Below are 23,564 nucleotides of genomic sequence, written 5' to 3'. Positions count from 1 at the left end.
CTAAGAAAGTTGGGAGGCAGCAGAAAAGAAAATATAGGCCAGTTTTTCTGACCTTAGTGGTTGCAAAGATGTTGGAGTCTATTAAGGATGAGGTCTCGGGGTACATGGAGACACATGATGAAATGAGTCAAAGTCAGCATGGTTTCCTTAAAGGAAAATCTTGCTTGACAATTCATCGGAATTCTTTGAGGAAATAACTAGCATGATAGACAAAGGAGAATCAGTGGATGTTGTGTACTTGGATTTTCAGAGTGACATTCTGCTCCACTATTCAATAAGAGCATGGCTGATCTGGCCATGGACTCATCTCCACCTACATTCCTTTTCCACATAATCCTTAATACCCCTACTATGCAAAAATCTATCCAACCTTGTCTTAAATACATTTACTGATGTAGCCTCCACTGCTTCATTGGGCAGAGAATTCCAGATTACCACTCTCTGGGAAAAGCAGTTCCTCCTCATCTTCATCCTAAATCTACTCCCCCGAATCTTGAGGCTATGTCCTCTAGTTCTAGGCTCACCTACCAGTTGAAACAACTTTCCTGCCTCTATCTTATCTACCCCTTTCATAATTGTATAGGTTTCTACAAGATCTCTTCTCATTGTTCTGAATTCCAGCAAGTCAGTCTCAGGCGACTTAATCTCTCCTCAATCTGTCCTTAAGGCAAAATCTTGCCTGACGAACCTGTTGGAATTCTTTGAGGAGATTACAAGTAGGATTGATAAAGGGGATGCAGGTGGTGTTTTATATTTGGATTTTCAAAATGCCTTTGACAAGGTGCCACACATGAGGCTCCTTCCCAAGTTAAGAGCCCATGGTTTTACAGAAAAATTACTGGCCTGGTTAGAGCATTGACTAATTGGTAGGAGGTAGCAAGTGGTAATAAAAGTATCCCTTTCTGGTTGGCTACCTGTGCCTGGTTGGCTGCTTGTGCCTGGTTGTCTGCAGGGATCAGTGTTGGGACCACTTCTTTTTATGCCGATAATTCAAGGTTTTGTGTTGGCGCGTGGTCAAATGGTTAAGGCGTTCGTCTAGTGATCTGAAGATCGCTAGTTCGAGCCTTGGCTGAGGCAGCGTGTGTGTCCTTGAGCGAGGCAATTAACCACACATTGCTCTGCGATGACACCGGTGCCAAGCTGTATGGGTCCTAATGCCCTTCCCTTGGACAACATTGGTGGCATGGAGAGGGGTGACTTGCAGCATGGGCAACTGTTGGTCTTCCATACAACCTTACCCAGGCCTGCGCCCTGGAGACCTTCCAAGGCACAAATCCATGGTCTCAGGAGACCAACAGATGCCTATTATTATTATTATTACTCATGGTTTTGCTGTTGGAATAAATGGCATTGTTGCTAAGTTTGTAGATGATATGAAGACTGGTGGAGATACAGGTAGTGTTGAGGAAACAGGTAGGCTGCAGAAGGACTTAGACAGATCGGGAGAATGGGCAAGAAAGTGGAAAATGAAATAAAATATTGGAAAATGAATGGTCATGTACTTTGGTAGAAGAAATAAATGTGCAGGCTATTTTCTAAATGGGGAGAAAATCCAAAAACATGAGATACAAAGAGAATTTGGATTCCTTGTGCAGAAAATCCTAAAGGTTAACTTTCAGGCAGAGGTGACAGTGAGGAAGGGAAATACAATGTTAGCATTTATTTCAAGAGGTCTATAATACAAGAGCAGGGATGGGATGCTGAGGCTTTATAAGGCACTGGTGAGGCACTAGTAAAATCAAGCTAACCCTTCCTTTCTACATACCCCTCTACTTTTTAATCATCTACATGCCTATATATGAATTTCTTAAATGCCCCTAATTTATCTGCCTCTACAGCCATTCCTGGCAGGGGTTTCCATACACCCACATCTCTGTGTAAAAAAAACTTAACTCTGGCATCACCCACCCCCTTATACTTTCCTTCAATTATCTTAGAACTATGACCCCTCATATTAGCTATTTTGTCTTGGGAAAAAGTCTATAAATATCCACTTGATCTCTGTCTGTTAATATCTTGTATACCTCTATCAAGTCATCTCTCATCCTCCTGTGCTCCAGAGAAAAAAGCCCTAGCTCATTCAAATTTATCTCATGAGACATGCTCTCTAATCCAGACTGCATCCTGGTAGATCTCCTCTGCATCTTCTCTAAAGCTTCCACATCTTTCCTATAATGGTCGACCAGAACTGAACCCAGTATCACAAGTGTGGTCTATCCAGGGTTTTATAGAATTGCAACATTACCTTGTGGCTCTTGAATCCAGTCTCTGAATAACGAATGCCAACTCTTCATATACACACATTGTTCTGGAAAAGCTCAGCAGCTCAAGCAGCATCTATGGATGGGAATAAACAGTCGTCGCTTCAGGCCAATACTGTTCATCAAGACAACATGTCATATGTCTTCTGAACAGCCCTACCAACTTATGCAGCAATTTTGGGGAGTCAATGTTCCTCCACGCTGCTAAGAATCCTTCCATTAACCTTGCACTCTCCTTCACATTTGACCTTCCTGTGTGTATCACTTCACACTTCTACTGATTGAACCTCATCTGCCACTTCTCCGCCCAGCTCTGCCTCTAGTCAATGTTCCATTGTCACCTACGACGACCTTCTACAATATCTACAGTTCCACCAACCTTCATGTCATCTGCAAAATTATTGACCCTCCCCTCCACTTCCTCATCCAAACTATGTCTCAATACACAAGAGTAACAGAACAGATCCCTGCGGTACACCACTGGTTACCAACTTCCAAGCAGAATATATTCCATCTGCTATGTTATATGGGAAAAACCATTCTGAATCCACACACTGTGGTTTACCTGGATCCCATGACTCCAACTTTTTGAATGAGTCTCCCACGGGAAACCTTATCAAACTCCATACACCATTTACACCTCATCCACTACTCTACCTCTAATGTGTTTTTTTCACATTCTCAAAGAATTCATTCAGGCTTGTGAGGCATGATCTTCCCCTCACAAAGCCATGCTGACTATCCCTAATCAGACTATGCTTCTACAAATGCTTCTAAGTCCTGTTTCTAAGAACATTCTCCAATAATTTGCCCACCACTGAACCAAAGCTCAGTGGTCTCTAATTAGTAGAGTTATTCCTACTCCCTTTCTCAAACAAAGAAATATACTCTTGCCACCCTTTAACCATCTGGTATTACCCCTGTGGTCAGTGAGGATGCAATTATGACCGCCAAAGACCTTTTATCTCGCTTTCGATAATAACATGGTGTATACCTCATTATACATGATGCATACCCCATTAGATCCTGGGGTGTAATGTCCCTTGGGTACTTCAGTTTCCTCCCACATCAAGTGGATTGATCAGTTAATTGATTACCATAAGTAGCCCCTAATATGTGAATGATATGCGAAGAAATTTTTTTAGTCAGAGGGTGGTGAATCTATGGAATTTGTTGCCACAGGCAGCAGTGGAGGCCAAGTCATTGGGTGTATTTAAGGCAGAGATTGATAGGTATCTGAGTAGCCAGGGCATCAAAGGTTATGGTGAGAAGGTGGGGGAGTGGGACTAAATGGGAGAATGGATCAGCTCATGATAAAATGGCGGAGCAGACTCGATGGGCCGAATGGCCTACTTCTGCTCTTTTGTCTTATGGTCTTATGGTCTTATGATTGGTGGAAACACTAAATGTGCTGGAGGAACCTAGACCCTTCATCTGGACTGGAAGATAAAGTTCAGATAGCCAGGAAGATAGCCCGTCTTTTACAGAACCCCTCTCAGCCACTTATCTCCTACTTTAATCTATGGCATCTGGTTTTAGTTAATTCTGCTATGGGGAAGAATTTCCTACTATCCACCTCATAATTTTCTATACCTCAATCATGCCCCCAAGCGTGTTTTAACGATGTGACCAATTCACTGTCCAGATGAAAAATCTTGTCCCGAAACATCGACTGCTCATTTCCCTCCACAAGTGCTGCTTTCCAGTTCCTCCACTGTTCTTGTGTTTTTCCAGTGTCATGCCCCGAAGCCGTTGCTGCAGCAGTTCCCTTAGCTACCTCCAGATGGCAGAGGTTAACTGCCTGCCCATTTCATGAAACAGCTCCAAAAATTATCAGTCTACTTCTTCTGCAGTGGGGTTCGGATCTTCTGCTGCCTGCCAGGGTCAATGGCAGGCAACGTACCGCCTAATTTGTAAAACCAGTGTGCGCAAAAATCTTGTGCTGTGCAATATGTGCGCACTGAATAATACAGCCAATACAGTATAAATAAGCCAGTTCTAAAATCTGTAGAGAAATCAACTCAAGCTCCACGTTGTCAACACGGTCCGCAGCAGAAACCGGAAAAGGAAATATGATTGTGTACGATCGTAAAATATACTTAATATGCCAACGAGGCAGATGGTGATAACCTTTTGTGCGCAGTTTAAATTCCCTTGTGCGCTCATAGCAAAAGATGAGTGCGTCCGCACATGCGCACACCTTAAGAGGGAACATAAAGCTGGCACCCAAGGCAAAACCGTCTCTTCCAGCACCATCCTTCTGCGGGAGGTCAGCTCAATGGCGAGATCTGGGGCAGTGGAGGGTCCGTCTTGGTGTAAGCCCACACGCTGTCAGTAATATCAGGGACACACAAAATAGTTCAATAATGAAAGTACCAGAAAAATCTTAATAATGGCTAGTCTAAGCCAGTCAGGCACGCACATACACACGTGAACTGCAGCAGCCAGGGTGACGTCAAGTAAGATGTTGGGAGGATACTCCGTTGCTGTGGAGGAGATGTTGCGAATCTCCTTCAACCCACATGGGTTCATTTTGGTAGGTCCAATGTGAAGACAGAATATAATATTAATGGTAAGACTTTGGCAGTGTGGAGGATCTGAGAGATCTTGAGGTCCATGTCCATAGGAGACTCAAAGCCGCAGCACAGGTTGACAGTGTTGTTAAGCAGGTGTATGCTGTGTTGGCCTTCATCAACCCGGGGACTGAGTTCAAGAGCCGTGAGGTAATGTTACAGCTATGTACGACATTGGTCAGACCTCACTTGGAGTACTGTGTTGAGTTCTGGTCACCTCACTACAGGAAGGATGTGGATACTATGGAGAGAGTGCAGAGGAGATTTACAAGGATTTTGCCTGGATTGGAGGGCATACCTCATGAGAATAGGTTGATGTACTCGGCCTTTTCTCCTCGGACCAATAGAGAATGAGAGGTGACCTGATAAAGGTGTATAAGATGATGAGGGGCATTGATCGTGTGGATAGCCAGAGGCTTTTTCCCAGGGCTGAAATGGCTCAGGTAAGGGGTCGTGGTTTTAAGGTGCTTGGAAATAGGTACCGAGGGGAGGTCAGAGGTAAGTTTTTCAAACAGAGTGGTGGGTACGTGGAATGCACTACCGGTGGTGGTGTTGGAAGTGGATGCAATAGGGTCTTTTAAGAACCTCTTGGGTAGGTACATGTAGCTTAGGAAAACAGAGGGCTATGCGCTAGGGAAATTCTAGGCAGTTTCTAGAGTAAGTTACATGGTTGGCAAAACATTGTGGGCCGAAGGGCGTGTTATGTGTTGTAAGTTTTGATATTTTATGTTCTATGTTCCATGTTTAGAATTACAGTAAAAGAGCCACAGGGAATGAAGTTCGTGTAATGGACACCTAGTCAGCATCAAGTGAAAATATAGCAGAGATACCTTTACAGCTTTGTGGATAACACAGTAAGTACCCCACTGTGGACCACCTGGAGGACAAAACCAGCAGAAAGGAGTGCTTGGAACCTGAAGTATTGTGGGAAAGTGCAATTTCAGAGATTACAAACCTCAGATAAATCTTTTGGTAATCTAGAAGTTAACTGTAGAATGCCATCATCAAGAATGTGATGAAGTTAAGGAAATACATGTTTCTAAAGATAGGGATTAGGATTAAGACTGTGTTATGACTGTAGTGGCATCAACACTGGACGTCGAGGTGGAAGGACCTGAGCTCAAATCCAGCCAGGTCCCAACCTGGCCCGGGCAGTAGCAGTATCTGTGCAGAAGAAAGGCCTGGCAACCTACTTCCATATCTTGCCATGAAACCCCTATAGATTATTGCACTGTCCATAGAGTCACCAGCACTCAACAACAACAAAGGCCTAAGCAACGCTTGGGAGGTGTGTGAAGAAATGGTATAAAAGTCACAATATGTGATGACCAGCAGCAGTGATCTCAGTGATCAGTCACGGAAGTAGACCCTGAGCCAGGGACTCAGAGACTAACTTGCCAAGATCAAACCAGAAGCAAGTCTCTCAAGAATGGGGAATATCTGAATATATGTTCTGGATAAGGAGGAGCTTAGGAAGAGGCAATGACCTCTAACGGCAACTCCTTTGCTTACACCTTCGGAAAAAGCTCGATTTCTTTCTTTAATATCTCTATTTTCCCCTTCAGGGTTCTTTTGAGAACACTGACTGTGATTCTTTGTGGGAATGGGACCTGTTCTCAGGGTCTCACGACTGGCCGTTATTCGACACACTAAGAGCTTCATTCAACTTCGGAGATCCCGAGATTTCGTGGCTCTGGAGACGGGGGATCGGAGGTTGGTGTCCGGGCAGAGGATCGGTGTGTCGTGAGAGATGGAAGATCTAAGGTTGTATGCCCTGGGACCCGATATCTTTGGGCACAGAGCTCAGAAAGAGCGTCACAATGGACTTTTAACAACGTAATCCAGCGAGTTATTTGTTATGTCTTCCCTCTCGCTGTGAAACAGAGACACCTCTTTCTCCCTTATTAAGGAGAGAGAGAGCTTCTGGTTTGTCGAATACTAGGTGAACGAGCAGTCTTTGGTGCAACTGCAAATCTTGTCTTTGCTGTTGCTTTGCTCATGCTTGGGTGCTCAGGGGTGGGTGCCAATGCTTTTTGTTGCCGGTGAGGGAGGGGAGGATCGTTGCTTGTTGCCGCTTACGTGCAGGAGGGAGGGGAGCTATGGGGGACTTTGGGGTTCTAACATTTAACTGTCATTTATTCTTTGGGGCACTCTGTTTTTTGTGGTTGGTTGTGAAGAAAAAGCATTTCAGGATGTATATTGTATACATTGCTCTGACATTAAATGTACCTTTGAAACCTTTGATTTTGGAAGTTGTTAGAGTAAACCAGAGTTGTGTAACCAGAAATAGGTGACTACTCAAAAAAATATGGTGAACTTCCGAGTTGTTTGAAGCAATATAGTTGCTGGGAAATGTCGTTGCCTGGTGTGTTTTATCATGTGTTGTGTTCAATTGGCAGCAATATGTACACACACCGATGTATGTATGTATACCTGGCAATTTGCCCAGTTGCAAAAATGTGTGTGCGCACGTACACACACACACACACACACACGCACACACACACACACACCACACACACACGCACACACACACACACACACACACACACACACACACACACCACACACACACACACACACACCACACACACACACACACACCATGGATTTATTTATTAGTTATTAAGAGATATAGCACAGTGACAGGCCCTACCAGCCCAATGAGCCCGTATCACCTAACTATACCCATGTGACCAATTAACCAGCAAACTGGTACATCTACAGAAAATGGGACGAGACTGGAACACTTGAGGAAGCTCACACAATCACCGCGGGAACATGCAAACTCCTTAAAATCAGCGGCAGAGTGGAACCACCGCTGTAATAACATTATGCTAAGTTCTACACTACCATGCTGTCCTTGTCATGATTCAAGACAGCTACCCATCTACCACTTCAAGGGATGGTCAATAAATGTTGGACTTGTCTAAACGATGGACTGAAGAAATAAATAAATAAAAAGTCATGATGTAAGAAACTTTGGTTCGGCTGCACTTGGAATATAGCTTTGCAGCATTACAAGAAGAATGTGAAGGCTTGTTGAGGTTTACCAGGATGCTGCCTGGATTAGAGAGTATGAGCTATAAGGGAAGGTTGGACAAACTTGGGCTGTTTTCTCTCAATCATCAGAGGCTGAAGGGAGACCCGAAAGAAATTTATAAAACTGTGAGAGGCTTAGGTAAACGGCTAGTATCTTTTACACAAGGTCAAAATGTCAGATAGTAGAGGGTATAGCTTTATAGTGAGAGGGGTTAAGTTTCAAAATGTATGGGTCAAGTACTTTTATGTAGAGGGTGGTAACAGGCTGCCAGAGTTGGTGGTGGAAGCAGTTACCATAGTAGCACTTAAGAATCATTTTGAATGGCACATGAATAACCATGATTTTGAGGATTATGTGTCATGTACAGGTATAAGGGATTCAGTTTAATTTGGTACTATGCATGTTACAAACATCATGGGCCAAAAAGCCTGTTCTTGTCTCTGAGGTGAATGTAATCTACTTAAATGCTTGTCTTCAAGTACTCAACTCTTCTACCCTGCAAGAGTAGATCTGACTCACTATCTTATCTATGCCTCCATGGGCCCAATAGTCGAATTCTGTTCATATACCTCATGGCGTTATGGGCTTGTGGTCCCTCTGCATTGTGGGATTGGAACTGCTAATTCCGCTCACGAGGTTGTACTCAGTGACAGTGTTGCTTTGGGTAAGTCCAGACCATGTCCTGGAGGTTTGTCCTTGTTCCCAACGAGCCACCCATTCAAGAACTGGTTTCCTGTCGCACTGCCCAGCTCTCCTGCAATGGGCCACAAACTGGAGAAATGGAATGAGGATCGACTTTAGGGAGAGGTGATAGGCAGTTAAGGAGAAGAGACAAGAAGCCAGAGTAGGGAAATTAAGATGAGGGAACGTGGAGAAGTCAATGTTCATGCCATCAGGTTGGAAGCTACCAAGATGGAACATGAGGTGTTGCTCCTCCAACCTGAGAGCGGTCTCATCATGGCAGAAAAGGAGACTATGGACCAACATGTTGGAATAGGAATGGGGATAGGAATCGAAGTGCTTGCACTTGAAATTCCACTTTTGTTTATGGAGCTGAAGTGCTCAACAAAGTAGTCCTCCAATGCACATTGGGTCTCACCAATATAGAGGAGGCCATGACAGGAGCACTGGATGCAATAGACGACCATAACAAGTGTTACCTCACCTGGAAGGACTGTTTGGACTGAATGGAGGGGGACGTCTAGAACTTACAGGGATAAGTGCCAGGAGGGAGATTAGCAAGGAGGGACGAATGGACACGAGAATCACAGAGGGACTGATCCCTGCGGAAAGATGCAAGTGGGCTTGAGGTAATGATGTGTTGGGTGATAGAGTCCTGTTGAAGATTGAGGAGGGTGCAGAAAATGATGTGTTGGATGCGGAGGCTCATCGAGAGGTAGGTGAGGATAAGAGGAACTCTATCTCTGTTAAGATAGCGGGAAGGTAGGGTGAGCGCTGATGTCCAGAAAATGGAGGAGATGTGGGTGAGGGTAGCATTAATGGTGGAGGGAAGGAAATCCTGTTCTTTGAAGAAGGAGGACACCTTTGATGTTCTGGAAAGGAAACCCTAATCCTGAGAACAAATCAGCAGAGACAAAGGAACTGTGAAAAGGGAATGACATTTTTACAGGAGACAGGGTGGAAAGAGCTAAATTCAAAATAGCTGTGGAAATCAGTGGGTTTATAGAAGATATCGGGAGACAGTTTGTCTCTTGTGGTGGAAACAGATTGAGGAAGATTAGAGAGGCATCAAGGTGGAAGTTGATGACATTGACGAGCTCAGCATGGGTGCATGAAGCAACACCAAAGCAGTTACCAAAGTAGCACACAATGTGGCACAGTGTTACTAAACTGCAGATCAGGGGTTGCTTTGAACTTTCAAGAAATGAATATGTGAAGAGCAGTTGTTCTTGAACCTTGTGGTGTGAGACTTTAGGTTTCTATATCTCCTGCCCAATAGGAGCTGAGTTCGGATGATGGGGATCTTTGAGGATGATACTGCCTTCTTGTGGCAGCACCTCCTATGGATGCCACCAATGGTGAGGAAGGATTTGTCTGTGATGCATTTGGCTGGGTCCACTACTTTGCAGCATCTCACATTCATCCACTTTTTTATTCTTACCATGATGAACCAGCCAGGGTACTTCCAACAGTACATCTGTAAAAGATCGTTAGGGTGTTTGGTGACAAGCTGAACCTCCCTAACCTCCTGAAAATAAAGACACTGGTTCATCTTCCTTGTGATTTCATGTGTCCAAGGAGTCTTTCCCAGCTAGCCCATATCTAAATCTTTCCTATCCACATATTTGTCCAAATGTACTTTGAACGTTGTAATTGTACCCACCTCTACCACATCCTCATGGTGACTCATTCCATATACCCAGCAACTACTGTGTGAAAACCCTGCTCCCCATGTCTCCACTAAATCTTCCCCTTCTCATACTAAACCTTATGGCCTATATGCTTGGACTCCCCTAGTTTACTTGGGTAACAACTGCAGAGAAAGTATAGTACGGGCAGTCAAATAAAGTCCAAGGGCCATGATGAGGTAGGTTATGGATCAAAAATAATTCAACTGAGCCTATGGGAGATCCATTCAAATGTCTGATAATAGCAGGATAGCTGTACTTGAAGCTGGTGGCACCCGCATTGTGAACCACGTGTAGCGCAACATCCAGACTCATTTCCTTAAATCACTTGTTAACTAGAGTGTTGGGGTGCGCAGTTTACAAACTCCGTCAACGTGTTGAAGGCCAATCTGACCCTCCTTCAACTGTTAGTTCCCTAATGTAGAATAAAAGGAGTCAAACAACACACACAAACTGCTAGAGGAACTTTGGTCCTGCTGAAGGGTCTCAGCCAGAACGTTGACTGTAATCTTTTCCATTGATGCTGCCTGACCTGCTGAGTTCCTCCAGCATTTTGTGTGTGTGTTGCTTGGACTCCCAGCATCTTGTTTGTAACAGGAGTCAAGCTCACCTTGGACTTGCCTCATTAGAGGAGCGTATGTGAAATCTTTCAAGCACACCACAGATAAGGGAACTAATGTCAGTTTCCTCAGAGAATTCAGGCCCTAATTAGATTCAATCTACTCCACTGGGGAAGCCCTGCTGTCCACATGCCTGTCACCAGAATCTGAAGACACTCAACTGCAAATTTTCTCTATAGGAGATCACCAGGTGGAGGAAACATTTGAAAAGAAAAATATTATCTCCACCAACACCATGGAGTTCCAGTGGCACAAGGTCTGAATACACATTTTGCTGTTCTTTACAAAGTTGAAATGTTGATAAACCAGCATCCAAATGAAATGGATCCCAGGCTGTTTAGGGATCACAGGATCCACAACAGGAAGTTATAGCTGCAAATGTTAGCTGAAAAGGGTGAAATGAATATGTAGTGTATAGGACAATTAACTGAATAATGACCAACCAATTAAAAAATTGGAGAGAGAAGCATAAATCAGCTGATGTTCAGCTTGCAAGCACCTTTTAGTTTGCAAGCTACAGACTCAAAGCACTGATCGTGTTTTACTCCCCATCATTTCTCCAATATTTCCTCCCCATTTACAGTGCCTATCAAAAATATTCACCCCCCCTTAGAATTTTTCATGTTTTATTGTTTTAGTTTGGCTTTTTTAACACTGATCAACAGAAAAAGACTTTTTTGTCTAAGTGAAAACAGAGTGTAGAGATCACTGTACAAAGTGATCTAAATTAATTACAAATATAAAACACAAAATAATTGATTGTATAAGTATTCACCCCCCCCCCTTAATATGACACACCAAATCATCACTGGTTTAGCCAATTGGTTTTAGAGGTCACATAATTAGTTAAATGGAGGTCTGTATTTGGAGACCTGTGTGGAGTCAAGGTGTTTCAAATAACACCTGTATCTGGAAGGTCCAACTGCTGGTGAGTCAGTATCCTGGCAGAAACTGCACCATGAAGACAAAAGATCAACTCTGCGAAAAGGTTATTGAATAGCACAAGTCAGGAGATGGATAAAAGAAAGTTTCCAAGTCACTGAATATCCCTTGGAGTATGTTTAAGTCACTCAAGAAATGGAAAACATATAGCACAGCTGTAAATCTGCCTAGAGCAGCTGTCCTCAAAGCTGAATGACTCTGCAAGAATGGGACTGGTGAGGGAGGCCACCAAGAGACCTATGACAACTCTGGAGGAGTTACAAGCTTCAGTGGCTGAGATGGGAGAGACCGTGAATGCAACAACTATTGACCAAGTGCTTCTCCAATCACAGTTGTATGGGACAGTGGCGAAGAGAAAACCACTGTTAAAAAAATGCATGAAATCTTGGCTAGAGTTTACCAGAAGGCATGTGGGGGACTTTGAAGTCAGCTGGAAGAAGGTTCTATTGTCCGATGAAACTAAAATTGAGCTGTCTGGCCATCGGACTAAATGCTATGTTTGGCATAAGCCAAACACCACACATCATTAAAAGCATACCATCTCTAACATGAGGAATGGTAGTGGCTGCATGCTTCACTGTAGCAGGCCCTGCAAGACTTATGACGGTGGAGGGTAAAATGAATGCAGCAAAATACAGAGAAATCCTGGAGGAAAATGATGCAGTGTGCCAGAAAACTGCAACTTGGGAGAAGATTTGTTTTCCAGCAAGACAATGACACCAAGAATAAAGCCAAAGCTACACAGGAATGGCTTAAAAACAATAAAGTTAATGTCCTGGAGTGGCCAAGTCAGACTCCAAACCTCAATATAATTGAGAATTTGTGGCTGCACTTGAAAACGGCTGTTCACTCACAATCCCCATGCAATCTGATAGAACATGAGCAGTTTTGGAAAGAAGAATGGGGGAAAATTTCAATGTCCAGATGTGCAAAGCTGATAGAGACCTATCCACACAGACTCAAGGCTGCCACAGGTGCATCTATTAATACTGACTTGAAGGGGGTGAATACTTTTGCAATGAATTATTTTGTGTTTTATATTTGTAAATAAATTAAATCACTTTGTAGAGATATGTTTTCACTTTGATCAGGTCAAAAAAGCCAAATTAAGTCCAATGTGATTCAATGTTGTAAAACAATGAAACATGAAAACTTTTGGGGGGGAAAGTGAATATTTTTATAGGCATTGTATATTAGGATCTTCTGTTGTCAAGATGTACAGCATTTAAATGGGCCATTCAGTCAACCATTGCACCCAATGGACACCCTTCTGCATTAGTTCCATCTCCCAGCACTTGCCTTCTTTCTGTAGACAACTGAAATGCAACTAGACCCTTTTTTATTGAGAGATACAGCCCAGTGAAAGGCCCTTCTGGCCAAACATTGTTATGGAAACAGCAACAGAAAATCCTGCAAAAAGTAGTGGGTTCAGCCCAGTCCATCACAGGTAAAGCCCTCCCACCACTGAGCACATCTACACAGAGCCCTGTTGCAGGAAAGCAGCAAACGTCATCAAGGACACAACTCAGGCTATGGTCCCTTATAGTGGCTGCCGTCAGGAAGAAAATACAGAAGCCTCAGAACCCACACCACCAGGTTCAGGAACAGTTATTACCAGTCAACCATCAGGCTCGTGAACCAGAGGGGATAATTTCACGCAGTTTCACTTGCCCCATCACTCAACTTTCTCGATAATTTATTGCTGATTTATTTATTTTTTATTTACATTTGCAGTTTGTTGTCTTTTGCACACTGATTGTTTGACTTACTGTTGGGTGCAATCTGCCAGTGATTCAATTCTGTTTCTTGCATTTATTGTGTATGCCCACAAGAAAATGAATCACAGGGTTGTATATGGTGACATATATGTACTTGGTAATAAATTTACTTGGAACTTTGAACAAGGTGCGTAACCCAATCACATCCTTGTGATCAATTAACTTACTAACTCATCTATTCTTGGAATGTGGAAGCAAACAGAAGCACCAAGAGAAAACCCATACAGTCACGGGCAGAATTAAACCCAGATTGCCGTCAGTGTGTACACTAACCTCTATGCTACCAAATCACCTGTTGTTCAAAACTGTCCATTTCACTTATGATGTTCTGGGTGAAACTTCCCACCTCTTATACTCCTTTTGAATCTTTCCCCCTTATCCTAAATCTACACCCTCTGCTTTATCTGCTTTTGATGTCAGGAAAGGTTTTCTGCAGTCTGCACTATGGGTCAATTTCATATACTTATTATGTCCCCATACCACCTCCACTCCGAGAACATCAACAGCTTCTCCATTCTCACACCTCCCACCTACACCTCAATGTAATTAGTTATTATATCATCTAATCAGTTATAGGAGTAACTAGTATTCACATTGGCTCAGCAGAAGATAGCAGATAGGTTGCCTCTCTATCTTCAGCCTGTGACTAGTGGTGTGCTGCAGGAACTAGTGCTGGGTCTATTGTTGTTTGCCATTCCATTAATGATTTGGACAACAATGTGATAAACTGAAATGGAGGAGGTGGGTGGAGTGGAGAATAGGCAGCAAGGAAGGCCATCATAGCTTGCAGCAGAATCTGGGACAGTTTGAAAATTAACAAATGGATTTATTGCAAATGTCAGGTGTTTCACTTAGAGAGAATATAGCAAGGCAGACCACACAAAGTGAATAGGCACTGAGAGGTGCTGTAAGAAAGGGCATCTAACAATGCAGCCACATTAATTCCTTTAAAGTTGCCTAAATGGTAAGGTTGTGGAGATCTTCTGGCACATTGGACTTCATAAATTCAGGTATTGAGGACAGGAGTCAGTATGTTATGTTGAAGTTGTGTAAGATGTTGGTAATGCCTGATCTGTAGTGTTGAGCGCAAATCTTACCTACAGGAAAGGTATAAGATTGAAAGACAATAGAGAGTCTACAGTTTAACACGTGGCTAAGGAGTTGATGTAGGAGGGAGGGCATAAGATTTTTGGATCATTGGGCTCTCTTCCAGGGAAGTTGATTTAGCTTGCACCTGAACTGGACGGGGACTAATATCCATGAGGGAAGATTTGCTAGAGCTGCACAGTAGGGTTTAAACTAGAGTGCCAGAACAGCTAGTGAAAAGGTTGTAAAGACAGATGTTGCTAAGACTTCAGACAAAGCCCAGGAACTAAAGAGTTAAGCATGGTGGGACTAATGTCCTGAACTACGTGTATTTTCAGTACAAGAAGTATTGCAGGAAAGGCTGACAAGCTCAGGACATAAATCAACACCTGGATTTATAACGTGAGACTTGGTTGCAGGAGGAGCAGGACTGACAAACAGGCTTCAGTTGTTTTAGACATGACAGAGCAGGAAGGGTGGAATTACTAGTCAGAGAAAATGTCACGGCAGTGCTCAGATAAGACAGACTGGAGAACTTATCTAGCGAAGCATTGTAGGTGGAACTGAGAAATAAGAAAGGCATGACCACATGAACTGAACAATATCACAGACCACCCAACAGTTCTGGAAGAACAAATTTGTGGGGATCGCAGACTGTTGCAAAAAGAAACATATTATAAGGTTGTTATAGTAGGTGATTTTAACTTTCCGTATATCGACTGGGACTCCCACACTTCAAAAGAACAGATGGGATAGCTTGTCAAATGTGTTCAGTAATTTTTCCTTAAGCAGTAAATAGAAGTCCCAACAAGTGTGTAAGACCACAAGACCATAAGACATAGGAGCAGAATTAGGCCATCTGGCCCATCCAGTCTGCTCCACCATTCAATCATGGCTGATCCTTTTTTCTATCTCCTCCTCAACCCCAGTTCCCGGCCTTTTCCCCATAACCTTTGATGCCATGTCTAATCAAGAACCTATCAATCTCTGCCTTAAGTACACACAACAACCTGGCCTCCACAGCTGCATGTGGCAACAAATCCTAAAAACTCACCCCCTTTTGGCTAAAGAAATTTCTCTGCATCTCTGTTTTGAATGGATGCCCCTCTATCCTGAGGCTGTGCTCCCTCGTCCTAGACTTTCCCACCATGGGAAACATCCTTTTCACATCTACTCTGACTAGGCCTTTCAACATTTGAAAGGTTTCAATGAGATCCCCCTCATCCTTCTGTATTCCAGCGAGTACATACCCACAGCCATCAAACGTTCCTCATATGATAACCCTTTATATCCCTGGAAACATTCTTGTGAACCTTCTCTGGACCCTCTCCAATGCCAGCACATTTTTTCTAAGATGAGGGGCCCAAAACTGTTCACAATACTCAAGGTCAGGCCTCACAGTGCCTTATAAACCCTCAGCATCACATCCTTGATCTTGTATTCTAGACCTCTTGAAATGAATGCCAACATGTCATTTGGCTTCCTCACCATTGACTCAACCTGCAAATTAGAAAAATTATAAAAATAAAGGGCTATCGGTAACCCAAGGTAAATTCTAAAGTTAACACAAGTTTGGCATAACATTGTGGGCCAAGGGGCCCGTACTATGCTGTAGATTTTCTATGTAACCTTCAGGGTGTTCTGCCCAAGGACTCCTAAGTCCCTCTGCATTTCAGATTCCTGGATTTTCTGCCCATTTAGAAAAAAGTCTGCACATTTATTTCTACTACCAAAGTGCATGACCATGCATTTTCCAACACTATTTCATTTGCCACTTTCTTGCCTAATCTCCTAATCTAAGTCCTTCTGTATCCTACCCATTTCCTCAACACTTGCTGCCCTTCCACCAATCTTTGTATCATCTGCAAGCTTGGGAACAAAGCCATCTATTCCATCATCTAAACCATTTATACACAGCATAAAAAGAAGTGGTCGCAACACCGGCCACTGTAGAACATCACTGGTCACTAGCAGCCAACCAGAAAAGGATCCTTTTATTTCCACTCACTGCCTCCTACCAAATCAGCCAATGCTCTAACATAGCATAGATTTTGATGCCAAAATAGGCAGGGAGTTCTTGAATCTATGACCAAAGTGTGGCCACTTTGCAGAATATTGATAGAGTTGGTATGCCATTAGGGAATAAGACAGAGCAGGTGACATAAGTTTGTGTAGGTGAGTATTTTGCATCTAGTAATCACAGATGCCATTAATTTCAAAATAAATAAGCAGAAAGATGGGTCTAGTCCACAGGTTGAGATTCTAAATTTAAGGAAAACTTCTATTGTATCAGAAAAGATCAGTCAAGTGTGGATTGGGACAGGCAGTTTTCCAGGAGGCGGTGGGGGGAGTGTTCTCTATTAAGTGTGAGCCTTCAAGTGAAAATTTTGAGAGTACAAAGCTTGTATGCGCCTGTCAGAAAAAAATGACAAAAAAAATAGTAGGTGTAGGGACCAACAAGAGAAAATCTGTGGATGCTGGAAATCCAAGCAACAGACATACCAGTGGAGGAATTCAGTAAGCCAGGCAGTACAAATGGAAAGGAGTTACTGTTGACATTTCAGGCCGAAACCCTTCCTCAGAACTGGAGGAAAAAAAAAGATGAGTCAGTGTTGGAAAGATGGTGGGGGGGGGGGGTGGAGAGAAAGAGAAAGAAGAAACAGGTATAGGAAACCTTGATTTTCCAAAGCATACTGGAAGCCCTGGTTAAGAAAAACAGTGCATAACAGTAGGAAAAATTTGGGCGCTAATGGAACATAAGAAATGCAACAGAACCTTTTCGAAGCGAAGGGAGTTTTATACTACTCGGGATAAAAGAGAGGCGAGACTGCACAGGCGTGTGACGTCAGCCAGTAGAGCGCGAAAGGTTTAAAAAGGCAAGGAATCTTCAACGGCTTTCGATTCGGAGCAAGAAGGCTGTGAGTGAACAGCTTATTTTTTGAAGGGAGTTTTTTACTACTTGGGGTAAAAGAAAGGTGAGTCTGCGCTGGCGCTTGATGTAAGCCAGTAGAGCGCGAAAGGTTTAAAAAGAAGACCGCCATATCCAGCGGCAGCAGAGAGAGAGATAGCAGTATCAGGCTTTGGCTCAACGGGATTAGGCGGTAATGGGACAAGGCGGGGTGGGTTTACCTATGTTATTTGCAGAAAGGAGGAAGTATGTGTGTGAGGCCAGTTTTCTGTGCTCGGTGGAGGTCCTGGAGTCTCTCAGCCTCCTGGACAGCCATATCTGCACCAGATGTGTCGAGCTGTGGCTCCTGAGAAACCAAGTTAAGGAACTGGAGGTGCAACTCAATGACCTTCGCCTGGTCAGGGAGAGCGAGGAGGTGATAGAAAGGAGTTATTGGCAGGTGGTCACACCGGGGCCACGGGAGACAGACAAATGGGTCCCAGTCAGGAGAGGGAAGGGGAAGAGTCAGGTACTAGAGAGTACCCCTGTGGAGGCTGCATCCCTTGACAATAAGTACTCCTGTTTGAGTACTGTTTGGGCGGGGAGGGGGAACAACCTACCTGGGGGAAGCAACAGTGGCTGTGCCTGTGGCACAAAGTCTGGCTTTGTGGTTCAGAAGGGTAGGGAAATGAAGAGGATGGCAGTAGCGATAGGGGATTCTATAGTTAGGGGGTCAGACAGGCGATTCTGTGGATGCAGGAAAGAAACTTGAATGGTAGCTTGCCAAGGTGCCAGGGTCCGGGATGTTTCAGATCGCCTGCAGTGGGAGGGAGAACAGCCAGAGGTCATGGTACATATTGGTACCAATGACATAGGTAGGAAAAGGGAAGAGGTCCTGAAAAAAGACCAAAGGGAATTAGGAAGAAAGTTGAGAAGCAGGACCACAAAGGTAGTAATCTCGGGATTACTGCCTGTGCCACGCGACAGTGAGAATACGAATAGAATGAGATGGAGGATGAATGCATGGCTGAGGGATTGGAGCAGGGGGCAGGGATACAGATTTCTGGATCATTGGGACCTCTTTTGGGGCAGATGTGACCGGCACAAAAAGGATGGGTTGCACTTCAATCCCAGGGGGACCAATATCGTGGCAGGCAGGTTTGCTAAGGCTACTGGGGAGAGTTTAAACTAGAATTGTTGGGGGTGGGAACCAAACTGAAGAGACTGGGGAAGAGGAGATTGGCTCACAAATAGAGAAAGCTTGTAGACAATGCGAGAGGGAGGATAGGCAAGTGATAGCAAAGGGACACGCTCAGACCGAAGATTTGAGATGTATCTATTTTAACGCAAGGAGCATTGTGAACAAAGCGGATGAACTTAGAGCATGGATCAGTACTTGTAGATATGATGTTATGGCCATTGCAGAGACTTGGATGGCTCAAGGACAGGAATGGTTACTTCAAGTGCCGTGTTTTAGATGTTTCAGAAAGGACAGGGAGGGAGGACAAAAGAGGTGGAGGCCTGGCACTGTGATCAGAGATAAAGAGTCACAGCTGCAGAAAAGGTGGACGCCATGGAGGGATTGTCTACGGAGTCTCTGTGGGTGGAGGTCAGGAACAGGAAGGGGTCAATAACTTTACTGGGTGTTTTTTATAGGCCGCCCCATAGTAACAGGGATATCGAGGAGCAAATAGGGAAACAGATCCTGGAAAGGTGTAATAATAGCAGAGTTGTCATGATGGGAGATTTTAATTTCCCAAATATTGATTAGCATCTCCCTAGAGAAAGGGGTTAGATGGGGTGGAGTTTGTTAGGTGTGTTCAGGAAGGATCCTTGACATAATAAGCCTCCAAGAGGAGAGGCTGTACTTGATTTGGCATTGAGAAATGAACCTGGTCAGGTGTCAGATCTCTCAGTGGGAGAGCATTTTGGAGACAGTGATCATAATTCTATCTCCTTTACAATAGCATTGGAGAGAGATATGAACAGACAAGTTAGAAAAGCGTTTAATTAGAGTAAGGGGAGTTATGAGGCTATCAGGCAGGAAATTGGAGGCTTAAATTGGAAACAGATGTTCTCAGGGAAAAGTATGGAAGAAATGTGGCAAATATTCAGGGGATATTTGTGTGGAGTTCTGCACAGGTACGTTCCAATGAGACAGGGAAGTTATGGTTGGTTACAAGAACCGTGGTGTATAAAATGCTGTAATAAATCTAGTCAAGAAGAAAAGCTTACAAAAGGTTCAGAGAGCTAGGTAATGTTGGAGATCTAGAAGATTATAACGCTAATAGGAAGGAGCTTAAGAATGAAATTAGGAGAGCCAGAAGAGACCATGAGAAGGCCTTGACGGACAAGATTAAGGAAAACCCCAAGGCATTCTACAAGTATTTGAAGAGCAAGAGGATAAGATGTGAAAGAATAGGACCTATCAAGTGTGGGAAAGGGTGTATGGAAATGGAGGAAATATCAGAGGTACTTAATGAATACTTTACTTCAGTATCCACTATGGAAAAGGATCGCTGTGATTGTAGTGATGACTTGCAGCAGACTGAAAAGCTTGATTATGGAGATATTGAGGAGGAGGATGTGCTGGAGCTTTTCGAAGGCATCAAGTTGGATAAATCACTGGGACCGAATGAGATGTGCCCCAGGCTACTGTGGGAGGCGAGGGAGGAGATTGCTGAGCCTCTGGCGATCTTTGCATCACCAAAGGGGACGGGAGAGGTTCTGGAGGATTGGAGGGTAGCAGATGTTGTTCCTTTATTCAAGAAAGGGAGTAGAGATAGCCCAGGAAGTTATAGACCATTGAGTCTTACCTCAGTGATTGGTGGAGAAGATCCTGGGAGGCAGGATTTATGAACATGTAGAAAGGTATAATATGATTAGGAGTGGTCAGTATGGCTTTGTCAAGGGCAGGTCGTGCCTTATGAACCTGATTGTATTTTTTGAGGATGTGACTAAACACATTGATAAAGGTATAGCAGTATATATATAGCATATATGGATTTCAGTAAGGCATTTGATAAGGTACCCTATTCAAGGCTTATTGAGAAAGTAAGGAGGCAGGGGATCCAAGGGGACATTGCTTTGTGAATCCAGGACTGGCTTGGCCACAGAAGGTAAAGAGTGGTTTGTAGAGTTCATATTCTGCATGGACCTCTGGAGTGCCTCAGGGATCTGTTCTGGGACCCTTGCTCTTCATGATTTTTATGTGACCTGGATGAAGTGGAGGGATGGGCCAGTAAGTTTGCTGATGACACAAAGGTTGGAGGTGTTGTGGATAGTGTGGAGGCCTGTCACAGGTTACAGCAGAACATTTGATAGGATGCAAAACTGGCCTGAGCAGTGGCAGATGGAGTTCAATCCAAATAAGTGTGAAGTGGCTCATTTTGGTAGGTCAAGTATGATGGCAAAATATAACATTAATGGTAAGTCTCTTGGCAGTGTGGAGGATCAGAGGGATCTTGGGGTCCAAGTCCATAGGACTCTCAAAGCAGCTGTGCAGGTTGACACTGTGGTTGAGAAAGCCTACGGTGTATTGGCCTTCATCAATCGCAGAATTGAATTCAGGAGCCAAGGTAATGTTGCAGCTATATAGGACCCTAGCCAAACCCCACGGAGTACTGTACTCAGTTTTGGTCACCTCGCTACGAGAAGGATGTGGAAACCATAGAAATGGTGCAGAGCAGATGCACAAGAATGTTGCCCCGATTGGGGAGTATGCCTTATGAGAATAAGTTGAGTTAACTCTGCCTTTTCCCCTTGACCTGATAGAGGTGTATAAGATAACAGGCATTGATCATGTGGATAGTCAGAGGCTGAAATGGTTGCCACAAAAGGACACAGGTTTAAGGTGCTGGGGCGTAGGTAGAGATGTCAGGGTGTTTTTTTTTTACTCAAGAGTGGTGAGTGCATGGAATGGGCTGCTGACAACGGTGGAGGTGGTGGATACGATGGGTCTTTTAAGAGACTTTTAGATAGGCACATGGAGTTCAGTAAAATAGAAGGCTATAAGTAAGCCTAGTAATTCCTAAAGTAGGGACATGTTCAGCACAACTCTGTGGGCCAAAGGGCCTGTATTGTGCTGTAGGTTTTCTATGAAGAGCACTTAAGAAATTAGTTTAAGTATTTGGATAGACATAGACTGATTAACCATAGCATGACAGGTTATGTCCAACCAATGTCATAGCTTTTCAAGTAAGTTACCAGGGAAGTTATTGAAGGCAAGGCAGTGGAGGTTATCTACATGGATTTACGTAAGGGCATCTCACAAGATCCCACGGGAAGTTGGACAAGGTTCAGTTGCTGAGCGTTCAAGATGAGATAGTAAATTGGATTAGAGACTGCCTTTATGGGAGAAGCCAGAGTGGTCAAAGATTGTTGCCTCTCTGACTGGAGGCCTGTGACTAGTTGTGTGCCAAAGGGATCTGAGTTGCGTCCATTATTTGTCATCTGTCTCAACAATCTGAATGATAACATGGTTAGATGGAACAGCACATTTGCAGCTGAAACGAAGACTGGGGGTGTAGTGGGAAGCAAGGAAGGTGATCATGGATAAATAAGCTGAAAATGACAGATAAAATTTGATGCACACAAGTTCATGGTGTTGCACTTCAACGGGCCCAATCAGGGTAGGTCCTACACAGTGACTAGCAGGGAACTGAGTGTGGTATCACAAACATCTGGTAATACAGGTCCAAGATTAGTTGCACTGCACATTGATAGGATCTTAAAGAAAGCTTTTGGCACATTGTATGTCATGTTGAAGGTGTACAAGACAGTGCTGAGGCCTAATTTGAAGTATTGTTTGCAGTTTTGGTCATCTACCATTAGAAAGTAAGGTTGACAGAGTATTGAAAAAAGGAAATTATGACAGGAATGTATAGCATGACTGAGGTGGAGCCTGTCCAAATGGAACAACTTTCTTCCCCAACACTGGTGCCAATGGCCCAAGAAATCAAACTCATTTCTCCTACAGCAATCTTTGAGACACATAATTAGCTCTCTGGTCTTAACCTGTGCCATGCACGTGGCTCAGGCTACGTCCACACTATGCCGGATAATTTTGAAAACACTGGTTTCGAGTAAAAACTACAGGCGTCCACACCGTGTTTTTCAAAATATTTCTGTCTACATTAGACGGATATTTAGGGGAATCTCCTCCTACTGGGCATGCGCAGGACACAGAAAACCAGCGAAGAGGAAATGGTATACTTGGTGCACCTTTGTCCAGTTACAGAGCAGAAAAACTTAAAAGGAATTGCTCTTGGCTCTTGCGCAGGACTTAAAACTTAAAAAAAAACTGGAGTGTATGGAGGCAACCAACAGGGAGTTCACGGACAGAATGACCTGGCTGACAACAAACATGCAAAAACTGACTAACTGTTGCATTAATAAAGCACCTTGTTAAATGTATAAAACATGTCTGCATCAGTGTTATCTTGTATTTCCATACAATGTTACATTAAGCTGTTACACATCTATTGTCAGAGAAGTACTTGCATAAATAGATAAACCACCTTGGTTCTCGATCCTCCAAAATATTTCGCATGGAATTTAAACTGGAGGTGGCGGAGGGTGTTTTCTGTCCTTACCTTCATACAAGTACAGAAAACAGGGCAAAGTGAGTACACTTATTTATTCAGTAAGCTATGGGTCAAAGCATTTGTTGAGTACATTTCTAACTCTTCTGGCTTCAGTCTTGTTGCCATCTGTTCTGAAATTGTTAGGTTCTGCGAAGCGCAGAATCAAATATCGCTGTGATGATTGTACGCTCTAGTATCAATTGTTTGGCGACAATAAAGTAATAAGAAGAAAAAGAAAACAATGAAATGCCACGCTGCCGCCATCTGTTGTGGCACGTCATGACAGCCGTTTTAAAAAGCTCAGTTTACCATGTCCACACTGCAAGGGATATTAGGCCCTTCCAGTTTTATTCACTCTGGAGACTGTTTCTGAAAATCTCTTTGCAGGGGATGAAACTGCCGTTTTAGTGTGGACAGAGG

Source organism: Mobula birostris, chromosome 5 (genome assembly GCF_030028105.1).
Source record: "Mobula birostris isolate sMobBir1 chromosome 5, sMobBir1.hap1, whole genome shotgun sequence".
Classification (NCBI taxonomy): Eukaryota; Metazoa; Chordata; class Chondrichthyes; order Myliobatiformes; family Myliobatidae; genus Mobula; species Mobula birostris.
The sequence above is the reverse complement of the archived record's forward strand: the minus strand, read 5'-3'. Positions refer to the sequence as shown.